Raw genomic sequence first — 23,571 nt, 5'->3', positions numbered from 1 at the left:
TTCTAGACTTCCGTTTTTCTTGGATCTGGTATATTTGTGCAGCTGTAAGGGCTGTATGGTCCTGTGTAGCAGCTTTCTCAAGGAATTTGATTGTATCAAACAGGTGTGGAGTGTTTAGTTTTTCCAGTGCGGCTGGAAGCTTTACAAATTTGTAAAAATCAATGTTGGTGAGTTAATGATTTTCCTGTAGCATCTCAAAGGATAGGCGTGTTAGGTGTTCTGATAATCTTTAGTCCTTTCTCTGTCCATTCTACCCAGAAACTCTTCTTCTCCTCAATCTTTATATTTGCATTTAGCCTAAGGAAGGCCAGATCTGAACCCAGAAGTTGGTTTTGAAAAGACTTGACTAGCGTTTTTAGGGCTGAAGTGGTATACGTTAGTATATTTTGTGAGGGAGGTCCTTTAAGGCTCACTGTTATTAAAATGTTTTACCAAAGGAGAGATTTTTGATTAGATCGGATACTATTTTCATCCAAATAACAGGTGATTAGGGTCTGGAGGGGTCAGTCACCCAGGCCTGCCTCACTAAAAAGACTGTTTGGTTATAACAAAGTTTAGTATATTATGACCTCCCCCCACCCCCCTCTTGATCTATTAGTTTTGAGTTTAGTGTGGGAAATTTTACCTCTCTCACTATTCCAAATACATTCTAAAATATTCTTTTAATTTCAGGAGAGTTTTATTGGGAAATTTTATAAGCAAATGAACAGAGAGAAAGGGACAATCAGAGAATAGAAGGGTCCAGTTCAAAATATATGGTACAAATGCTTACTTTCCTGGAGGATTGATCGAGACCTGGGGGTCTAGATTTACAACTCCATTTGATGTTTTACTCTCATTCTAAAATATTCTAATCCAGTGTTTTCTAAAAGTTGGTTAAGGGGTATAAAGGGAACATATTAGTGATAAAGTTAATTTTAAGCAATATCTTGATCTTGACACGCTCTTTTCTATTCCATCATGCCATAAATTTAGGTGATCTTCAGCCTGTTAAGTCCTTAATTTTGTTGTAAAGAATGTTTGCATGTGTTCTCTAATTTTGACTGCATTTATTTTTCACTCTATTCCCAGATTTTTCAGTTGATTCGGTGTTAATTCGTCTCTGGCCTTCGAGTCCTATATTGTGGTACTCATCGGAAACCACTGTGTTCTCTTCGAATGCGTCTCTGTCTCCGGCCGATCCGCCTATTCCCGCTGGATCAGTTGCAGATGAGTACCACAATATAGGACTCAAAGGCCAGAGACGAATTAAGACAACAGAGTATGTGTTTTTCATGAATTACTGAGCCCTGATGATGTCCACATTGAACGAAACGCGTTGGCTGGATTGATTGCATTGATGCTTACTGGATGAAATAATGGAGCAAATAATAAACAAAGAAATTGGAAACATTTAAAGACTCCCTTCTGACTTTTTTGAAGGTAAATGAAAAATGGACTATAAATAAGCATCTTGCTTCTGAATAATTAATGAACTGTGCGCTCCTTTTTGTATAGGTTGTAGCTTTGTTGTAACCGGCCCAGTGGCGATGGTACCACAGAAAGTAGAGCGTGGCTTGAGCTAAAAGATAAATTGCCCGGATTACACACCAGTGGGCCCATTGTTGAGCCCTCACTGTCAGTGTGCTGTATATCGAATATCAGCTAACAACGGTTTAATAGCAAGTAAAAATACACAAGCAATAATGGGGAAACGTCCTTAGGACATAGCCGGAATCACGCCGTGCCTTCACAGCTCCGGCAACAGAACAAATGCATCTTTAGGACGCAATTGTTCTGCACACAAATCGTTACAGAGACTTGCTTTAGGGGGCTGCAATGGTGGAGTGTTGTTTGAATTAAAGTCCAAAACCTTCGCTACTGCTGCGCAGACTGGCATTGGAATAGTAAATTAAACTATTCCACTATGCAGCACCCTCCTAAGGCAAGTCATTAAAATGACTTGTGTGCAGAACAAATGCATGCTAAAGAGGCATTTATTCAAATGATGGAGTTCCTAAGGCATGCATCAATAACGCATGCGGAATTCCATCATACATTCACGATAATGGGCAGGCTTGTCTGATATCTTGAGAGACACTAAAGTTCTTGATTCTGTTGCCATTAACTCTCATGTTAGTAGATGGTTTTGTTTAGAGGGCCATTGTCATACGTTCAAAGGAGGGATTTGGATTGAATTTTTTCAATTACTGACCACAGAAAAGTCCAGGAAACCTTATAAAAGACCTTCTCTACTTTCAGCAACTTGGCTACTGAGGGAGAGGGAAGTGATTTGACATTTTCAAGGATATGACCTAAACAGTCTTATATTATCGGTGGCAAATCTTCCTTCCTTAACCATAGGTACAGATTCTTTACATAGATTTTATAGGCAACATTAATTAGTGATATTAGTCTATCATTTTGGGGGGATTTGAGGGGGCTTTACAATCTTTGTAGCTTCTGAAGTGATTCCCCTAACATCTTCATTGGAGCTAAAGTGGGAGTAGAGTTCTTCCATGTATGGTGATAACGTGTTTTGAAGCGTGTAATTAAAGGAAGTGGGAAAGCCACTCGGATCTGGGGCTTTGCTGCATTTTAGAGAAGCAATTTCTTTAATAATTTCCAATCGTTTAATCTCTTTATTTGATTCTCTAAGTGTTTCTTCAATAAGTGAGGGAGATTTTTATTAATTTAGGTATCTCTGACAAACTTTGGAGTCCGCTAGTTTTTATACATTGCAGAGATACGAGTAGAATGTATTTAGGATACTTTCTGTGTCTGTATGTGTTTCTACCTAATTTCTCCTTGATGGCTGCAAGTTGTGGAATGCCATGTCGAACTGGCAAGTGCATCCACCTGCCAGTCCCTAAACCTTCCCTTTTCTACATGTTAGTCACCCCTAATGTAGGCCCAAGGTACTCCTATGGGAAGGGTGCATTATATGTGAAAGGTAGGACATGCCCTGATGTGTGTGGCATGTCCTGATAGTGAATTACAGCCAATTTAGTTTTTCACTATTGTAAGGCTACCTGTTCCCATAGGCCAGAATGGGCAGTTTGATTATAACATCTTATAATCCTAACTGACCCAGGGAACAAGGTAGAAAAACGAGTTTAGTATGCCTGAACTCAGAATGTTAAAATACATATTTTAGTGTGGGTGATTTTGACATTCTGTGTTTGAAAATACCACTTTTAGAAACTAGGTATTTTCTTGCCTAACCATCCAGTATGTCTCTGCTGGGTTTGTGTATTCCATGTCTGGTTTGTCAGTGTCAGGGAGTTGGAGACGGCCTTGGCTCCAGCAGTCTGATGGGTCAGGGCTGGGCTGAATAGGACCTGCATGGAATAGAGAGTAGGGGGAGGAAATTTCCTTTCACTGCCATTAGCCCTCATAGAATAGAGAGTAGGGGGTGGAGATTTCCTTTCACTGACCTGAGCCCTCATAGAATAGAGTAGGGGGAGTAGATTTCCTTTCGGCTACCTGGGCAGGTCTGCTCTCAAACAATGCTGTCTCCACCTCCTGCCAGGAAGGTTCGTCTTGATTCCCAGAAGTAATCTAAAGTTCTGGGTTCTGGGCCCCAAAATTTATAGTACTATTTCCTTTGTTTTCTGAAGGCAGGGAGTGTCTGTACCTAGTCAAAACCAGTTCTGTCCTCCTGGGTGCACCAGGAGGACAGAACTGGTTTTGACTAGGTACAGACACTCCCTGCCTTCAGAAAACAAAGGAAATAGTACTATAAATTTTGGGGCCCAGAACCCAGAACTTTAGATTACTTCTGGGAATCAAGACGAACCTTTGCCAAGGAGAAGAACCAAGGAAACTGAAGGAGGAGACTGCCCCTGCGATAGTGACTGTTTGGGGTTGGCCTGCAGTGGTTACTTTATTGCCAAGGATAGGAGAAAAGGCACTTTGTGTGTACTTTAATCATCTTGAGGAAGATCTCCAAGGGCTTTGAAGCTGAGCTTGCATCCTGTTCTGAAGTCTCAGGGACACAAAGACTTCACCACCAGCGCCCCCTGAATTCCCTTGCTGGGAATTCTGGGAAACAACTCTTACAATGCAACTTTTACAACGCACTACCATTACAACGAAACTTATACAACGCAACATCCATTACATCGCATGCCATTACAACGCAACCGTTACAACGCATGACACTACAACGCATACCACTACAACGCATGTCATTACAACGCATACCATTACAACGCATAACATTACAACGCATAGTACCCTTACACTATCCAACACTTACCCTACTGTTGCACCCCCTGGAGTTAGAATAGTAATTTTTACCCCTACACTATCTAACACTTACCCTACTGTTGCACCCCCATGGAGTTAGAATAGTAATTTTTACCCCTACACTATCAAACACTTACCCTACTGTTGCACCCCCCTGGAGTTAGAATAGTAATTTTTACCCCTACACTATCCAATACTTGCCATACATGCAATGTAATGTTATGCGTTGTAATGGTATGCGTTGTAAAGGTAGTATGCGTTGTAATGGAATGTGTTGTAAAGGTAGTTTTTAACAATTAGTTGTAATTGAATGCGTTGTAATGGAATGCGTTGTAATGGATGTTGCGTTGTAAAAAATGCGTTGTAAAGGTATGCGTTGTAAAAGTATGCGTTGTAACGTCATACATCCGGGAATTCTACCTGCAGTGAGGTGCCTGCAGTTGTTTGGGCCCTCTGAGAGACTGCGTGTCACTGGGAGTTGGAAGCGCGACGCAACGAGGAGAAGCGTGTCGCCACCGCAGCAGTTGCCGTCGCATTGCCGAAGAAGCGTGCCACCGCCGCAGCTGTTTGCCGTCGTATCGCAGATTAAGCGTTTCGCATCAGCGGAGAAGCGTGTCGCAAGGCCTGTCGCAGCTCCAAAGGTCATCGTTTTCGATGCATGACCATCGGCGTGCACGCATCGCATCCAACGTTGTCATATCGCATCCACGACGCCATTTTGTTGCATCGCACCCGATCGTCGCATCAAATCGAAGCGCCATCTTGTTGCATCACACCGGATCACAGTAACAAACAGGCGCTTCGCCTCCTCTCCAATAAGGACCAGACTCATCGCCTCCCCTGCGCTGCAGTAAGGAACAGGTGCACCACCTCCCCCGAAGCAAGGAACTGATGCATCGCCTTCCCTGCAACCCTTTTGTTTGTATTGGATGACTCATCCAAGGTACTTTGAGAGCAAAGTGTCGCATTTACCATCTACATTGAACTAAGCTATTTCAGGGGGCGCTAGAGGGCGCACGAGCAGCATGGCCGCACTTTAGTGAGGCTCCTGCAGCCTGTGCCGATATCCTGTAGTAATCCTGCTTTAACCACCTCCGACGCTGATGAAAATTTGTGACATCAAAGGAAAACACAGTCCCAACACTCGTTGAAAATTTGACAAGAAACGGAGCTGTGACTGCAAAGATATGAGCAAAGACGGAACTGACCGGTAACTGCTGAGGTGGTCACGGTGCGCGACGCTGGACTCGGAGAGTACGTGACGCCGGGGCGCCCACGAGGTTAGTGGGCCCTGCCTGCAGTGTGTGAGCGCCGGCTTGCCTGCTCACGGAGTGCGACCCTACGGAGTGATCCTGGAGGCGCTGCTACCGGCCATAGCGGGATTGCATGCGACGTGGGAAGGACTGAGGCCGGCGGGAATGGTACGGAGACCTGCTGACTTGCCGCACTAGAAATAACTGACGGAGGCAAGGTGCGTTGAGGGTGCCCGCGATTGAATGACACCCTTCTGAGGCCCCCCCTTTGGGTCCCTGAGGCGGGAGACGCAGGACTTTATGAGTCTGGCCGTGGCGGGGCAGACGTAAAATTTTGGCGCCTAGAGAGCGTCTGCTCACCGCATCAGAACAGTCGGCCATTGAGGCACCGGGCGGTGCTGCAGAACTCGGCTGGAGTAACGTGCGGAGCGGATGCATACGGGTCCGTAGGCAGAGGTTCGTAATGAGGTGCCGAGCAGCAAAGAGGCTGGTGCATTGATATCGGCGTTGTGGAAGGGAATAGCGGCCCCAGGCACTGCTTAAATCGGAATATGCCTCTGAGATTGGTGGGCGCTTAGTGATGACATTATCTGCTGCGATTCTTTGGAAGGAATGCCTATAATGACACTGACCCCTCATATGGTGCGTGATGAACTCTGACTCTACTGATGTGTTGGTGGCAGGGGGGCCGCTCGTTTGAAAAACGCATATTGGTGATTTGACAGGGGCTGTATATAACTGCATATCTGTGGTGGTTTTGCAGTGAAGTTTGGTACATCTGTGTCACCTGATCCGGCACTGCATGCACTGGAGACTTGTCTGAGTGGATCATACCTGTGCCGGCGAGCTGATTGCACAACGGCGGGACGAGATCTGCACGAAGACGCCGCAATCTGGGGTGCATCAGAGGCACCTTGTGGAAGCTTGCAGTCAAAACTGTGGGGGTCGGAGCGGCCCTTTGAGGACACTCCAGGTGTGTGCTGGAAGCTGCGCTGATCTATGACGGAAACCTCTGTGGCGCCCAGGAGTGGAGGAGGTAGAGGAACCAACAACGTCAAAGGGAGATCAGTAAAGGGCGCTAACATGGGACGGCAAGACGCTAGACAGCCGAAGCTATCCTTTGACTCGACACAACCGGCAAAGAAGAACGCTCGATTGGATTCGGAGCCGGGAAGGCCTCATAACATGTCGGCTGCGGGTACTAGCGGCGATGCACCTGCGCCGGATATGCACCTTATTCTACAGGAGATGAAACAAGGATTCGCGACGGTGGTAGATAAGGTAGACAGGCTCTCATCCAGGATGGACGCTATCGCGCTAAAAATGGACGTGCACGAAGAACGCATCACAGCGGCGGAGAGGAGAATATCGGACTGTGACGATACTGTGGCATCCCATGATGCTAGGCTGTCAAGGATGGACAACATTCTCAGGGTGATAGCCGCAAAGAATGAAGAGTTGGAAGCACGAAGCCGCCGCAATAACATCTGCGTGGTAGGCGTGCCGGAATCGACAAATACGGGTCGGATGGAAGAGTACGTTGAGCGGATTCTGAAGACGGCGGTGGGAGACGAAGCCTTCTCGCAGCAGTTCATTGTTGAGAGGGCGCATCGCTCTTTGGGCCCACAACCCCAACCGGGACTGCCACCCAGGCGATCATAGCAAGGCTACTCAATTATAGAGACAGGGATGCGGCGTTGCGAGCTGCGAGAACGAAGGAACAGCTCACGTGTGATGGAGTTAATTTCACCCTGTACCCCGATTTCACACCGATGGTTCAAGATCAAAGACGGAAGTTTATGGATGTAAAAAAAAAGCTTAGAAGTCTGCAAATTGATTATGCGCTACTATACCCTGCAAAACTCAGAGTAACACATCAGGCGAAGCAGCACTTTTTCATGAATCCGCAGCAAGTTGAGGATTACCTGAAGTCGTTGAGGAGGGGGCAGGATCAACATCGAGCAGAAGAAAGAGCAGGAGAGGAAGCGGATTGATCCCTTATTGCAGGATATTGGCATGAAATGCGAGTTGCACTATAATACCCAGGGGTCGCAGAGGACATTTGCTATTGGGATTTTGGACTAGGGATCCTGAGTGGAAACTGCTGATGCAGATACGGGACAATGATGCGATCGGCGTTGGACATGAAGGTGGTAACGTATGCCAGGCGACACCCCCCCCTCTCGAAGACTCCTCGGTGGGGAGGTCGGAAACGTAGAGCGAGATGGAGGGGGTGGTGAAGTGTGTACCTTAGATGACCCCATTAGGGTGTACCCCACTAACGATGTTTATTTCACTGCAGCTCATTGGGGGTTTGCTGTCAGTCTCAAGGGAGGGGGGAGGAAGGGTTGCTGGAAAGTTGGGGATATTTCAGTGGGAGGGGGGTGGATGGGAAAAGCTTGCACTTCGAATGTTTATGATGATCCCAGAAGGACTGCAGATGCGGGATGTTGACTTGATATCGGTTTGGGAGCGGGGGGGGGGGTCACTGGGATGTTTGGCGGGGAGGGGGAGTGGGTGGGGGGGATGGAGGGGACTTGGGGTGATGGGTTGCTACAGTCAATGGTTGCACAGAAACTTGCATGTCCGGAGTACCAATTGTTATGTGACGGGTGGCGGGTGGCGGGTGGATATGTGTCTTTCTATCATTGATGACGGGGCCTATGGCTGATAAATCCAAGAACTTACTGTCGATCCTGTCATGGAATGTGAGGGGCATTAACGATGCGAGGAAAGGCAGAAATGTACTTGCTTATTTGGATAGGCATAATGTGCACATAGCCCTGCTGCAGGAGACACACTTTTAGCCACGGGTGGAACCCAACTTTGCTAAAAAGTGGGCTGTGATCAGGAAATTTTCGTCCTACTCATCATATTCCAGGGGTACTGCGGTACTCATCAAGAAATCCACGGCCTTTCACTTGCTGGGTGATATACTGGACCCGGATGGTCGCTATGTAATTGTGTGGGGAAGACTGGGCACGGATACTGTGGTGATTGTAAGTTGTTATGCTCCTAATGTTGACACACCAGGTTTTTTTACGACGCTATGGGGGCATGTATTGGGGGTGGGTGCTACTCACATTATTTGGGGGGGGGATTTTAATCTGGCTTTGCTTCCTGGGGTGGATAGATCAGAGGGCTGCGTACAATATAACAAACAAGCACGAGATATGCTGATGGGCATTATAGAAGAAGCTGGGCTGGTGGATAGCTGGAGGCATGCACACCCTGCGCGTAGGGAAGGCACACACTTTACTTCCCACACTAATACCTGGGCTAGATTAGATTACTGCTTTGTTTCGCGTGGTTTGTGTGAAGGGATGGGAAAGGTAACACACCTGCCTAGAACTTACTCTGATCACTCCCCGTTACTGCTTTCCCTTGCTGTGCCCGGTCACAATAACTCGAGGCCCCCTTGGAGACTGCTCCCATCGATGCTACTAGACTCTGTCTTCAAATCAGAATTGGGAGATGAAATTGAAGAATTTTTTCCTAGGAATAGGGACTCGGTGGATAGTGTGGAAACGGTATGGGAGGCGTTCAAAGTCACGGTCAGAGGAATTTGTATATCTAAAGGGGGAGGGGTGCTGAGAGATATACAGAAAACACTGGGCAGGCTGGAACGCGAATTGAAAGACCTGGAACTGGGTATGGCTGCGGGGTTGGACACGGGGCTACATAAGACGTTTAGGGAAAAACTGACTGAGTATGAGACAGAGGCGATGAGAGAGGTCAATTTCAAGGGGAAATACTGGACGGCGCGCCAGTTTTGCGAGGGGGAGCGGCCGGGCAAGGTGCTAGCTGCACTGATGAGGAGGCCGAGATTTAGCACCGCAGTGTTGGAAATAGTGGCGCCGGATGGTACTCGGAATAGCGACACAGTGCATATACAGAAACAATTTTTGTCACATTATAGTCAATTGTACACCACACAACAAAAGGGGGCAGTTGACATGGGAGGCTTCCTGGATGACATTGCACTATGCTGGATCAGTGATGTGCATAGGACATTTCTTAGTGCGCCACTTGAGCTTGACGAGATTCGTGACGCCATAATGTCACTAGCTAATGGTAAAGCAGCTGGACTGGATGGGCTCCCTGCGGAGTTCTATAAATGTTACATAGATATCATGGCACCGGTCCTTCGTGAGGTATATGTGGCTTCTTTGGAAGCCGGTATATTACCGGGATCGATGAGAGAAGTGGTTATTACATCCCTGTTAAAACCGGGAAAAGACCCGGCGGATAAGGACTCCTATCGCCCGTTGTCCCTCATAAACTGTGACGCTAAAATTCTTGCTAAAGTCCTCGCGACTCGCCTCTCTCTGATAATGTCCCAACTGGTTTTACCTGATCAAGCTGGCTTTGTGCCGGGTCGCGCTACATCGCATAATCTCAGGACACTGTTCTCTTTAATACAGACAATCGCCCCGGATATTCCGGTCGCCGCAGTGTTCCTAGACGCCACGAAAGCGTTCGACTCGGTTGAGTGGACGTACCTAATTGCTATACTACACAGGATGGGATTCCCGCAGATATTTGTTAGCTGGGTGGAACTACTATACACTGCACCGACGGCTAAGATAGTCATTAATGGCCTCCTGTCCCCCCCGATAGCTATATCAAGAGGTGCATGGCAGGGGTGCCCGCTCTCTCCACTGCTCTTTGCCATAGCGGTTGAGCCTCTAGCATGTCGCATCCGGCAACTGCACAAAGATAGTGCTTTTCGCTGCCTCCAGCGCCAAATTGGCATTTCGCTGTACGCGGATGACATCACGGTTTACGTGAAAGACCCGCGCAATGCACTTAACCCGATACTCAGAGAATTCCTAGTATTTGGACGAATATCGGGAGTGAAGATCAACTGGAAGAAGTCTCAATTCTTCCCGCTAACGGGTGCGGTCCGCAGATTTCCATTGGATTTTCCGCTGGAGTGGTGCGATACAGATCTTAAATACCTGGGGATACAAATATCCCTGAACAGGGAGGACACGCTAAGGATGAATTACGGGGTGGCCATATCGAAAATGGAGGACAACGTTACACGGTGGGCGGCGCTGTCGTTATCAATGGCGGGGAGGGCATCCTTAATAAAGATGGTGATTCTGCCGCAATTCCTATATTTATTTCAGAACATCCCATATTACCCTGGTGCTTTCTTTTTTAAACGACTGAAGTCGGAACTTCTTCGTCTCTTCTGGGGGGGTAAACAGCCACGGCTGCGATGGGACATTCTCATCCAGCCCTATGAGAGGGGGGGCTTTGACGTCCCGGACTTCGAAACCTATTATGTTGCTGCGCAAGCGCAGTACGCCTATCACTGGATTAACCCCACACCTTTTATGCCGCAAATCGCTGCGGAAGACTGGATCGCACGACCTCTGCCACTTAGTGGCCTAATACATGGCTCGGTACGGGACATAACCACACCGTTCACTACGGTGACATGCACCATAGATGCATGGACTCGCATTGCGAAGACCCTGTCTGCCGCGCAGCTGTACTCACCTGCAATGCCCCTTTCGTATCACCCTTCCCTGTCACTCTTACAGGAGGTGGGATTTCAGCGGATGTGCAGACGCCTGAAGATAGCAAAGTGGGGAGACATGTTCATTGAGGGACAGTTCCGCACCAGGGAACAACTGTTTCAGGATGTTGAACCCACTCCTATAGAGATTTTTTACTACGTCAGACTCAGGCAGGGGATTCGCACAATCTTACCGGACTTCCCGAAGGAACCCGAAGTGGTGTTGCCACTACACGCAATGCTGGTGTCCGATGGCCGCCATCTTGTCTCCAGGCTGTACAACAATATAAGAATACAGCATTAGGGACCTGAGAGCTCCGCTCGTAGACAGTGGAGCGCAGACTTGGGTAGAGAGGTCACTGACGCTCAATGGCAATATTGTAGTGCCGTCACAGCTAGAATCTCATCTAGTAGCAGGCTGAAGATTATTCATTTCAAATTTCTACAGCGATTCTACTATACGCCTGTTCGAAAGCTACGGTTTCGACTGGCGGACAACGACAGGTGTGAGCGATGCAAGGCGAAGGGGGCGGGATTTCTCCACTTAGCATGGAAGTGTCCTGGGGTATATGAATATTGGTTAGAGATACGGGATGCGTTGCAAACTATGACTGGAGGGGTGTTCGAAGATGATCCATTACTCATGCTGTTAGGATATACACGAGGTATACCTAGGACGGTTCGCAAGTTCGTAGAGACTGCGCTACTATTGGCCAAACGACGTGTGGCGTGCAGATGGGGCAGGGGGAGGGCCCCGAAGTTCAAGGAGTGGCTGACAGATTTAGTTTATTGTCAAGATCAGAACAATGTGTACGCAGAATTACTACCGATGCGCAGCAGACCAGGTGATATTTGGGGTCCGTTGCAAACTTACTTATTGAAGGATGCGGCGGCATCTGGGGACTCAGATGATGGCGGTTAAGAATAAGGACTACTGCGAGTGCCCTATTGACCTTCTTGGGGGAACCCCTTATGGCCTACTGTGGGGGATACTGTATCCACCTGCTTGGGGGAGTGGGCAACACTACCCTGCCTGGTGATACTGCTGTGTGACAGTTGTGACAACATGCGAATGGGGACGGGTGGTTTGGTATGATGGGGGATCGATTTCACTAAACTACGAGGCTATGGTGGAGCATGACCCTCCTTCACACTTGCTGATGTTTTGATGGGATGAATGTTACTTCTCAAAGACGTGATTATTTACCATGATGTCTTGCTATTATGTATGAGATGGGGATTGTGCTATGGGCCAAACTGCGAATCATATTCTGCATGTATCTACCCTGCTTATACTCACCAACCGCTACCTCTTAATATGCTGTATGTCAATGCTTGGGACTGTAATGTTGAGCTGTGTAACCTAACTGACTGCCGTTTTTCTCTTGCTGTTTGTCAAGAAACTTTATAAATAAAAGGTTAAAAAAAAAAAACTAAGCTATTTCAACCATTTTAAAGTCATATTCTTGATATTGTATTGTGGATTTTTGTCGTTTGGTCTTGTATTAAGTCTAGTAAAGATTACTTATTTTTCTAAACTGGTGTCATGTCCATTTGTAATGTTTTCACTGTATTACTGATTGTGTTCACAAATGCTTTACACACTGCCTCTGCGATAAGCCTGTCTGCTCAAGACAAGCTACCAAGCGGGTGAGCAGGGGTTATCTAGGAGTGCATCCCCTTTATCCTGACTTAAAGCAAGTGTCCCTATTTGGACAAATGTGCAAACTATTACCAACTAGAGACCCCCATATCTAACATTTTCTATGATATTTATAGCTTTGCATACCTGCATGCATTTGTAAGCTCCTTTAATGAAGATATTGATTTTCGGGAGGTGGAGAGTTTGCAGAGACGGTTGATATGGGATGGGCGTTCGCGTATAGCCCTTGCCAAACTGGCGCTTCCCTGGTATGACGGCGGTATCGCACTTCCGGATATCAGGCGATATTATTGGAGAGGATCGAGAAAACATGGCGGCCGCTAGTTAGGGCGGTGCGCTCGTCCTGACGAAGCTCCCGAGGACATGCCCCAGAGATAGCCAGGTCGCTATCCTAAGCCCGTGTGAGTGGCGATACTGAGCGTTATTGAACGGAGAGCCAGTGACAGCGAAGAATCTTCAGAAAGAAGGTACGGCGAAATCGGACGGAAGGCTCGAGAGGCAGCGGAGCTGTGTGTGCCGATCAGCCCGGTGCAGGATCTAGGGGGAGGGGAAGTGAGCGTGAGGAGACCGCGAACAGGAGAGCGGGCGGAGCTACTCCGCGGTGCGCTGTGGTCCGACGAACTGAGCCGCTCTGAGAGGCGGTGTGTGACACGCAGGCTGGCTTTCCCCGAACTCGGTAGTATGGCGGCGTCCAGCTAAGCCGAAGAGATTTTCAGGTGGTGGCGGCATGCACAGAAAGAGAGACGGCAGGCAAGTAAGTTGAGTGGGCTCATGTTTTGCCTCCTGAGAGGAGCGGGAGGAGAGTGATGTGAGCAAACAGGGGCTGACTGATTGTAGTGCACTGCGTTACTTGTATTGCCCTGAAGGAAAATATTTAAAACAGCGCCCTCAAAGCCCCCAAAGGCTCCCAAAGCCTTCCAAACCCTTCCAAACCCTTGTATTGTCGTGTATTTCTATAGGTTCTGAATCGATCCCCCTATTCCTGACCCTATTCTGGTTAAACTTACTAGCTAGTTAACTAACAGTCAGCCCATGAGGCAAGAAAACCCCCATGATGCAGATACCGTTATCTGACGCAGTCACACTACGGCACAGGAACGTGTTATCTGATTAGGTCATAACGCTTGAGATCTAATTAGACAAGCGACATTCCTCCAGCCCCTGATAAGGCATACGACGTTCTCATAACAAATCAAACCTATGACAACCTGGATAATCCGTGCGGCCATTGTTTTGATTTCACAGAGAACTTTAGTAAAGAATGTGCTAACGAGCAAGTCGTATGACATCTTTATTGACGTACCTATGTCCATCCTTACGTCAATCCCGGCACCTTTAAGGTATAAATATTGCCGACCTTGCCCTATGCAAAACACACGCGTGGTGACAAGACGGAGCAGCCATACTTGCCGAAGCAGAGAGCAGAAGCAGACCCCTCAGGCAGCAGCCCCGCCTTCCTGACGCGCTGAGAGACGCGCTGCTATCTCAAGCCGAGAGACCCAGCACCGGCGCTTCCGGGTAGCCCTCGCAGGCAGCCTGGAATATCGAGAGCAGAGAAAGAGATACCATTCCTCATTCATCCTAAATTCCAGGTACAGAACTGAATAACCCCTCCTAGAGAATTCTTTAGTTATTCACTTGGCAAAAACAAACTTAACTTAAACTGTAACTTTCTATTCCCGCCCACGCATTAGACTTAGGTCAGGTACACGGGGTAGGCGTATTTAGAAACACCAGTTGAGTGCGTTTAGTCAAAATGTATATGTGTATGTAAATATATTTTAATCATTTTAAACATCATATGGCTCAGAAACCATATCAATGTTTTTACAGTATTATTTTGTACTATTGCTTTTAATGTATGCACTTTACTTAACTATAAGTATCGCAATAATATCGATCCATTTCTCTTGTACGAGAAAAGAGACTGATCAATAAATAACATCTTTTATTGAACACGCCCGTCTCTTCCTTTTCTCTACATTCTGATGAGACTAAGAATGCACGTACTGACTGAGTAAAATAATTGCCTTGTGCTCACACGACTCTTGAGATTGACTCTTGATTAGGGGAGAGCAAAGTTGTCATGTTCTATGGTTGTCAGAAACTAAATCCCTTCTTGTCTAATCAGGGAAGTTAATCCTTCCTTGAACATTCGAGAAAGTTTCTAGCGAACTCTGAGCTTAGCTGGCAAACCCAAAAATTAAGTCTAGTATCGACAGTAGTAGACCTAGTTAACGTCTGGCCTAGGCCTTTACTGCTGTAGGTACTATTCCAATGCGCAGAGCCTATTGGGAAAATAGGAGCTACACTACATGGCGCCCAACGCGTTTGGAAAGGGCGATAAAACTAACGTAAGACATTTAGAGTAACTCAGTCGTGCTTTCTCACTCAGACCCCTTTTCCCAAATACTCCAAAGACGTCTGGAGTGGGTGAAAGGTTATTATATCCTCCAAAACCTCGCAGGAGGGAACTCCTATGTATGGTTCTTGGTCTAGTCAACGTTGAAGGATAAAACAGTTCCAAAATATTGTGCATCTAATCTCTGTTTCCATAAAGAAACCTGATCTGCAAATAAACATAATACCATCCTGTCAGCAAAATGGACAGCGATGAAGAACGAGAGGTTACTAGATTAGCTACTGAAATAGCAGATGCTGATGCTACCATGCAAGCAGCAGACGCGGATATAATACTCATTCCGGTCGCCAAAAGGAGATCTATAACCTTAAAACTTATAGAAAATGGACTGACACCTAGAGGTGGCACAGTCATATTCGTAATCGAGGCACACGAATATCGGCAGACAGAGGTATACTATACATGGATACATTTTCCAGCAGCTAATACTATAACAAAGTACTTCCACTATTACAAAGTAGAGGAACCTCCTAATGAGTACACTCCTTTCGAGGAGGTGGAAGTACCACTCAAATTCCAAGAGCATTTGCTCTTATTTGATGGCGCCCTAAAACATAATAATCACATTACAAGGCTCGGTCCTTTAGGAAGACCAGGAGCAACGTGGCCGGTCTTAGCCGGATACACACCATATCCAGACATCGAAAGAATGCCTGCAGCAGAGCTGTTAATACAGCTAAAACAACTACTAAAAATTCACAGACAATTAGTTCAGTATGTAATGCGGACTTCAACAATTCAGCCAGCGATTAAACTTCCACAGCTGACCCCTCACCAGGGGAACACAAATAAAATTACACCACAGAACATCCAATCCTGCCTAGGTAAAGTTCCAGCTAAACGGGAACAGATACCATTCTGGTTGGCACAGAAAATTACCCAAATAGAGGCGGTGTTTCCGGACACCACCCCATTAGAAAAACACAGAATTCTGACTATATGTCTCCCAATGGGAATCGCACCACACATTGAGGACTGTGACACTTGGGGTACAGTCTTTGCTTCCATCTACACAAAAACGCACGGTGTTCCATCCATTTCGGTAATACCAGATGTGCTAAAACAAATTCAAGATGAATATGGTCCAGAACCTGCTTTAACTCTTGGTATGAAATTACTAAAAGACTTCAAGCAGGTCTCGGCTATATTACTAGCCAACATAAAGGGTGAAGCAGCAAACGTGGCGATCCGCCAGAGGTTAAAAGAGACAGATATAGCAGACCAACCAGCTGAAATTGCCAGAATCATAGAAAAATCCTATGAAGAACTAGGCAGAGATAGTCTAGGTGGAATACCAGTAAAACCGCAACTGACTACAAGTCCAGAAAAAATGTTTTTTAATAATAATAATAATCCACCAAAAAAGAACTGGGATGGAAACAAACAATCCAATCCAAAAGAAAAGAAATTCCAGTCCAGAGGAAGGTCTCCTAGGCGAAGAGAGAAATCTCCAAACCCGAGACAAAGGTCACCTCAGAGTGAACCCTCTGGGAATAGATATAACCTTAGAAATAGGGATAATATTAAAAAACCTGATAGATATCAAGACATTGATACACGTCCCTCTCAATCTTTTCAGAATTCCTCGCAGAAATCGGAAAGAAGAGGACGATCAGAAGAGCACGCCAAGTCCAAAGACAAGGAACCTGCTCAACTGAAAAAGAAATCACAATTTCCAAAAAAGAAGGTAGCCAGTATCAAGGTAGTTAACAATGCCGAGAATACTGAGGACACAACTGAAAAACGGAGAATGGGCTCAGACAATGCTAGACAGCGCAGCAGAGGTGAGCATAGCTCGCAAAGTCCTTATGGATCATCTGGAGACAGTGGACACGAATGAATACCTTCAAGTGGAAACTGCAGATACCAGAGTTAGCAAGCCCCACAAAATATACGAGATAACATTACGTATAGAGGGAGATAAGACTAGGAAAATAAGGGGACTATTTTGGGATAACCTATCCAAAGGCTATGACATCCTTCTAGCTGAAAAAGACTGGCCACCAGAGTTTGTCAGGGAGTGCCCTCATGGCGAAGAAGTAATTATGCCTGCCTTCTCGAATCAAATACCGATTCATAAAAAATATACACTTGCTAGAAAGTGGGCAGTGGCCTTAGCACCTGCTTTATATAAAAATCATGTAGGATGGGATGAGGATTCTCCTCCTCACAAAATCCAGTTAAAATCACAACCTACTGCACAAAGGCAGTACCCAATTAAGCAAGAAGCTAAAAAACAAGTAAATGAAATACTAGATCAGCTAGAATACCAGGGGGTGATTGAAACTTGCACCTCACAAATGAACAATCCTTTGTTTCCGGTCTCCAAACCAGACAATTCGTACCGTCTAGTTTTGGATTACCGACACCTTAACACATGTTGCAAAACTTTTGCAGTGCAAAACTCACACAGTGCTGCACTAATGAATAACATAGTGCGCAAAAAATACAAAACAACCTTGGACATCTCCAATGGCTTCTTTTGTCAAAACATAGCACCAGAGAGCAGATATTTAACTGCATTCTCAGTAAATGGCACTCAAAAACAATTCTGTCGGTTAGCCCAGGGGTACAAGAACAGCCCGGGGGTATTCTCAGCGAGAGTAACAGAATTACTACAACTATATGATGATGAAGCATTATCTTATGTCGATGACATTTACTTAACAGATGATGACTTGGAAACTCACTTGAAAAGAGTGAACACCATAATACTTGGTTTCGCTGCAGAGGGTTACAAATTCAACTTCAAAAAATCCAGAATTGCCCATCTGAAAATCCAGTACGGAGGATATGAATTATCAAGTATTGCCTGGTTGACAGTCTTTTAAGAACTGAAAGAATTGGAAAATCTAAAATATGAAAAAACGTATCCTCTGCCAATCGACATTCTGCCTCTACGACATTACGCCTGTGTAATCTATACAGACGGACATGCTCAACCCTCCGTTTGGGGAGAACAAGCATACAACCCCACATGTGAGATTACAAAAAGAAGTGTGGCACGGAGGTAAACTAAGACCTCTATTAACAAAATCACACTCAGTAGAAACTAATTCAGAACTACAAACTGAAATATTAGCTTTGAAAATGGCGCTAGATAATGCGGATCGCGAATTCCCGACACTTATAGTGTCAGATTCATATTTCTGCGTCAAAGCATATAACAAGGATTTGCAGACCTGGATTCAGAACGATTACAAAGATGACACGGATGCACCAATAAAGCAGAGACTGCTCTGGGAACAGGTAGCTCTTTTGAAAAAAGAACTACCAAAGACTCACGTGACACACTCACTGAGTCACCAGCGTGATGGCGTTCACGTTGTAGGGAATTCATTGGCTGAAACAGCCACAGCGGCAGCCAGTAAACCGGCTCCCGTAGATCGAAAAAAGCGTACATTAAAATACATTGACGGCGAAACATTGCTGGCAGTAAAAACGTCATCAAAAGGCGACTGCTCGGCGTTACCGATCAACTATCCACTCAATTACACATACATCATAGATGCAAACTCCATTCCTTTTGCTCGAATCCCTGGAGTGGGGGATAGAGTGATTCCAAACATGGACAGGAGAAACTTGTTAATCGCAGACGCACACATGGGCGAGGGTCTCAGACACCTTAAATTAAAAGATTCTCTGGAAGAATTACAATCACGGTACTGGTGGCCAGGCATGAGCCTGCACTACACCATGTTTGTAAAAAACTGCCCAAACTGCAACAGAGATCGCAGTGGGGAGAGAAGCAGTTTAATACCTCGTCGTATCAAGGCAGATAACATCACCACTAAAAAGAATGGCTTGCGATTAACATATACAGGCTAGTTCCCACTTATAATGTAGATCCACAGCACTCGGCTGACGTCCGGACTGTTATACAAGATTTGCGAGTCTAAATGGCATATACGCTAAGAGCATGCTACGTTCGACCATTTTTTTCTTTTTCTCAGGCAATCCAGCCTGGGGGGGGGAAAGAATGGCCAAATGAGCACAGCCCAGCGGGAATCTTCTCACTTCCTTCCTGAGGGTATGGGATGGTGTAAAGAAAAAACCAAGACAGAAAGCAATCTATAATAGAAAGGATATTAGGTTCGGGAGCTGGGTGGGTCAAACATCTAATAAGTGTCCAACGTAGTCTAAATAACTTGCCAAGAAATTCTCTGAAGGGATTCAGTCCTTACGAATTATTATTCGGAACTAGGATGTTGATCTCTGACCTTGATAGTCAGACTTCAGTGGTAACAGAAAAATTTGATGTCAAAGACCGTTTGGCTATTTTGCAGGACTTAAACAAAACAAGAAAAGACCTGAGCAACATACAGTTGAAAGAACAGCCAACAACCACTGAAGAATCACCACCTGTCCCAGCAAGACCTGTCTGGATTCCAAAAGTCGGGGATCTAGTCAGGGAGAAGATCGCGGTAAAGAAGGAATTTGGGCCTTCTTACAGAAAAGCAGTTCCTGTCTTGTCTGTCAACGGGACAAGATCAGTTGTACTACCGCCACTTGCTGGAAAAAAGGAGAACCGAGTTGTATCCATCGACCTGGTAAAACCACAACATGTGGCCGATAACCAACGGTAGGCCAAGTGGACTCCCAATAAGTAGCAGAACACCAAGGTTTGCTACCAGTACAGAGGTCCTATCAAAGAGGCTCATCACATTCGAAACGCCTACAGAAGAACAACAAGGACTATGCAACAATGCAATAGAACTAAGACCTCTGAAAACCCAAATAAAGACATTTAGCAGAGACACACCAATCTATACAGAAGTACCAAGTGAAAATGCAAGAAACAAAAATCCTGAACCAATTGGAACAATTGACAGAACTGCATCCGGTTACTTCATCAACTTCGATGATTCCTCTGACGGTTTCAGCGAACAAAAGACACAGCCATCATCAAAATCCTTTAAAGACAAAGCGAAGGAACTTTTGAAACAACTAAAAGAAACATATCTGATTTCTCCATGGATTGAATTTTGGGTGGGTTTTGGTGCATTTATCCTCATACTTTGGCTCATCATGGTATTTACCTTGGGACGCTTCATTGAGGGAAAATATGCTAAAATGGACACAGCAAGTCAGAACATCAACTTGGTCCTCAAACCACACACATCTTCACACGTCGAGAAACGAGAACTTTCTTCAGAACTTTCTTCAGCCAACTTCACAGCAATTCCAATACCTGGTGGGGTAGCCTGGGACAACACTGACTATGAAATTTATGGTCCGGTCGAGATCCTGAAATATCCACACCAAATCAAGATCTCCTTGAGTGACTTTGCAAAACCAAACTCATTTGCTGATGATTGGGACTTTGAAAGTATTAACAATATGATGTCTGACTTAGTAATGTCTGCTAAATTTACAAAACATGATTATTTGCAGGGTTCTACAAATTATGACAGCATGTACTGCTATAACCATTATGGTAACCATTTCTTGCATAAATCTGCACAACCTAGAAATGTTTTAAATTTTAATCAATGGGAACATTGTGCTACACCTCCAAAAGGGAGCTCAAGAACCGTGTATGGCAAATATTCATATTTTTCAGGTTTTAACACAAGTAATGCGGAAACATTTTATTTTAAATTGTCAAACAAGACAGGGACCAAAACCATGATAACCAACACAAAATTGATTTATTCTGACTTATTCTTTGAACAAATGAATACTTTTGGGACAAAAATGTTGATTTGAAAAGTGTTTGGGGTACAAAAGAATGGCAAGTACAGGGTATAGAAGCTTTGTTTAGAGCCTGCATGATCCCAGAACAAATGATATTTTTAAATGACACTGTTCAACAAACCACCTGTCTTGGCTTAGCCAAAATCAAAGATTTAAATAACCCGTCTATTCCAAAGCCAACAATGTTTAGCAATAACTCTGATACAGATGAAGAAATAGACATAAACCATATACTTAACCAAAACAGAACACATCCTGATTGGAAACAATGGTTGATCTGGCCCACAGATACAAATAACTGTCAAGATAGATTCCTGAATAAAACACAGGGTTTCAAAATGACCAGGCCAGACCCTAGATATCCCCAAAGACATCACCCAGGGATAATAACAACCTACAGTGTGGGCAAATTATGCCTTCAATGGCTACAAACTTCCACACTGCCTGAAATTAAGCAACACCTAACTTTACTTACTGATGGTGCTGACTTGCGTGATTTCATACTGGGACCACGCAAACAGCGTCATAAGCGTTTCATAGCAGCCTCTGTATATGCAGCATACAATGAGGCCTGGAAGGTTACTCAAATTGAAACAGCAGAAAGAATACGGGAAATTGACCGTATTAATTTGGAAAAATCACTTTCTGTAGTGGACAATGGGTTAATGACTCTGTCCTCCAGAATTTTTTCATTGGACAGCATTGTGTCTTCAGCAATCGATATATTATCGCAAGACTTACTGTTATTACAACATGGTCAGTCACAATTGCGTTCTATTGTACAGCTTGGCTGGACGTTACAAAATCTGCGTTCTGGCTATGTGCCTTGGCGTTTAATCAACACAACGTCACTATTCCAAATCTTTAACCTTACTGATAGACAAACCGGTATGGCGCAGAAGGGTGCTGATTATACAATCTTGAGCATTGAAAAACTAGAAAGATTACCGTTGACAATGTCAGAACGACCTGTCAGTGAATGGATAATCCACGGAATCATAAATATTCCAATCTCAACCTTCAGGTTTCAATACTGCCAAAAATATATACAGGCTGGCATGTACGAGAAATTGGGAAAGGGGTACCTTAAAACAACTTGGAACCTGCCCTATTCACATGCATGTGTCAGTAACAAAGGACAGAAAGTGTTTCTTAGTGGCAACAATTGTGCTATGTCACTAAGCGGCACGCTTCTGTGTAACGGTATTAGTTTGCACGGAGCCTGTGAAGGGAATTCATACAACCTTTCATGTCACCAGCAAGGCGCACCTGCAACTGAAATAGAACCATTCTTTCAAAGACTCTATAATGGGAGTTACATTCTTATTGTAGACCACAGATGTTGTAGTCTTATGCCCGGGACTCCTTATCTCGTCACTACGACGGCGAAGGTCAAGTGCTGTGGACGTTCTTTGTTCCCCAGCTCCTTTCCAGACAGGGAGGCAAGGGCATGGCCCGGTCTGAAAATTACTTCTATTCGAATAGACACTTTAAGCAGAATGAAAACAGTGCTTCTTCAGACGCCTACAAGGCTCACGTCATCTAAAGAAACGTATGATCTACAAGTCGCAAGGACGACTGCAGAGATACATACATTATTATCAACCAATTCCCCCGTACATTTCGCGGAAATCCTGAGCGAAATCTTAAATATTTCTGATACCACTGGGGTCTCAAAGGTATTTAAGACAGTATTTTCGATGGCATTAACACCATTCAAAGCCATACTGGGTATTTTTCCAGATTTCGTCCATTCGATTTTTGGCGGACTTCCCCTGATCCTGGGACTAATTGCAGGAATCCTATTCCTAGTCCTTATTTTTCGTTATGGCAACCCATGTCACAGACCAAACTCTGACGACAATGGAAGATACGATCCTAGCCATTGGATACCGGGACCGGATATCAAAAATCCTGGGACTCTCCCGGCTTAGAGACCTAAACATGACTTGGTTTCTATCATTTCGACCAATGTGGCAAAGGTGTGTTTTACCTGTACTAAGGTGTCTGCTATATGGAGAAGAATGCGTGTTAGACACCTGTCTGACGCTACAATCGGATGCGCCGGTGGATGCAGATACACTGTTGGTTCCTACCAAGGTTCACGCACTGTGCTGCCCTCAAAGGCTGCCAATTCTGATGACGGCATTCCTGGAATCTTCACCACTGCGATTGAAGAGTAGTGAAGTTCAAGATGAAAGCAGCATCGAACAGGTACGACCTTCTGTCAGCAATGCAAATCAGAATGTCAATGGAGACAATCATGCGCACGAATGCATGGTTACCCCTATTTCCGACTTAGAGGAACTTTCCCATGAAGCTGTTGACAGTTTTTTCGAAAGCCTGAATGATATGATGTTCTCTCCGGAACAGAAATAGAGACTTTTGAGTAAACTCGCACACGGCGTTCCCTGAATTCGGCCTTCAACTTTAAAAATAAAGTCACATGAACAATTACAATCCAGTTCACGGACAGCAACTTTTTTCAGCAAGCCCCTAAAATATTTTTCTATATATTTTTTCCCGGGACACTGATCTTCTGCTTAAAGTAAGAAACTATTCCTAGAGAACTAAGATTTCTATTTTTTTAGATACTTTATAGACTTTATATAGACTTTAGCTGCCCGCTGGTATGTTCACAATATATTTTATGTGATGAAATGGTTTCGACTTTTTTTCTGTATAGCCATATTAAGAGCCATTTCATGTGTATTTCTCATATACCAACAAGCAATAATGCATAACAATGCGTGTTTACTTTTGCATTTAATTCATA

This window comes from Lissotriton helveticus, chromosome 3_1 (genome assembly GCF_964261635.1).
Source record: "Lissotriton helveticus chromosome 3_1, aLisHel1.1, whole genome shotgun sequence".
NCBI classification, from domain to species: domain Eukaryota; kingdom Metazoa; phylum Chordata; class Amphibia; order Caudata; family Salamandridae; genus Lissotriton; species Lissotriton helveticus.
Note: the sequence above shows the minus strand (reverse complement) of the source record.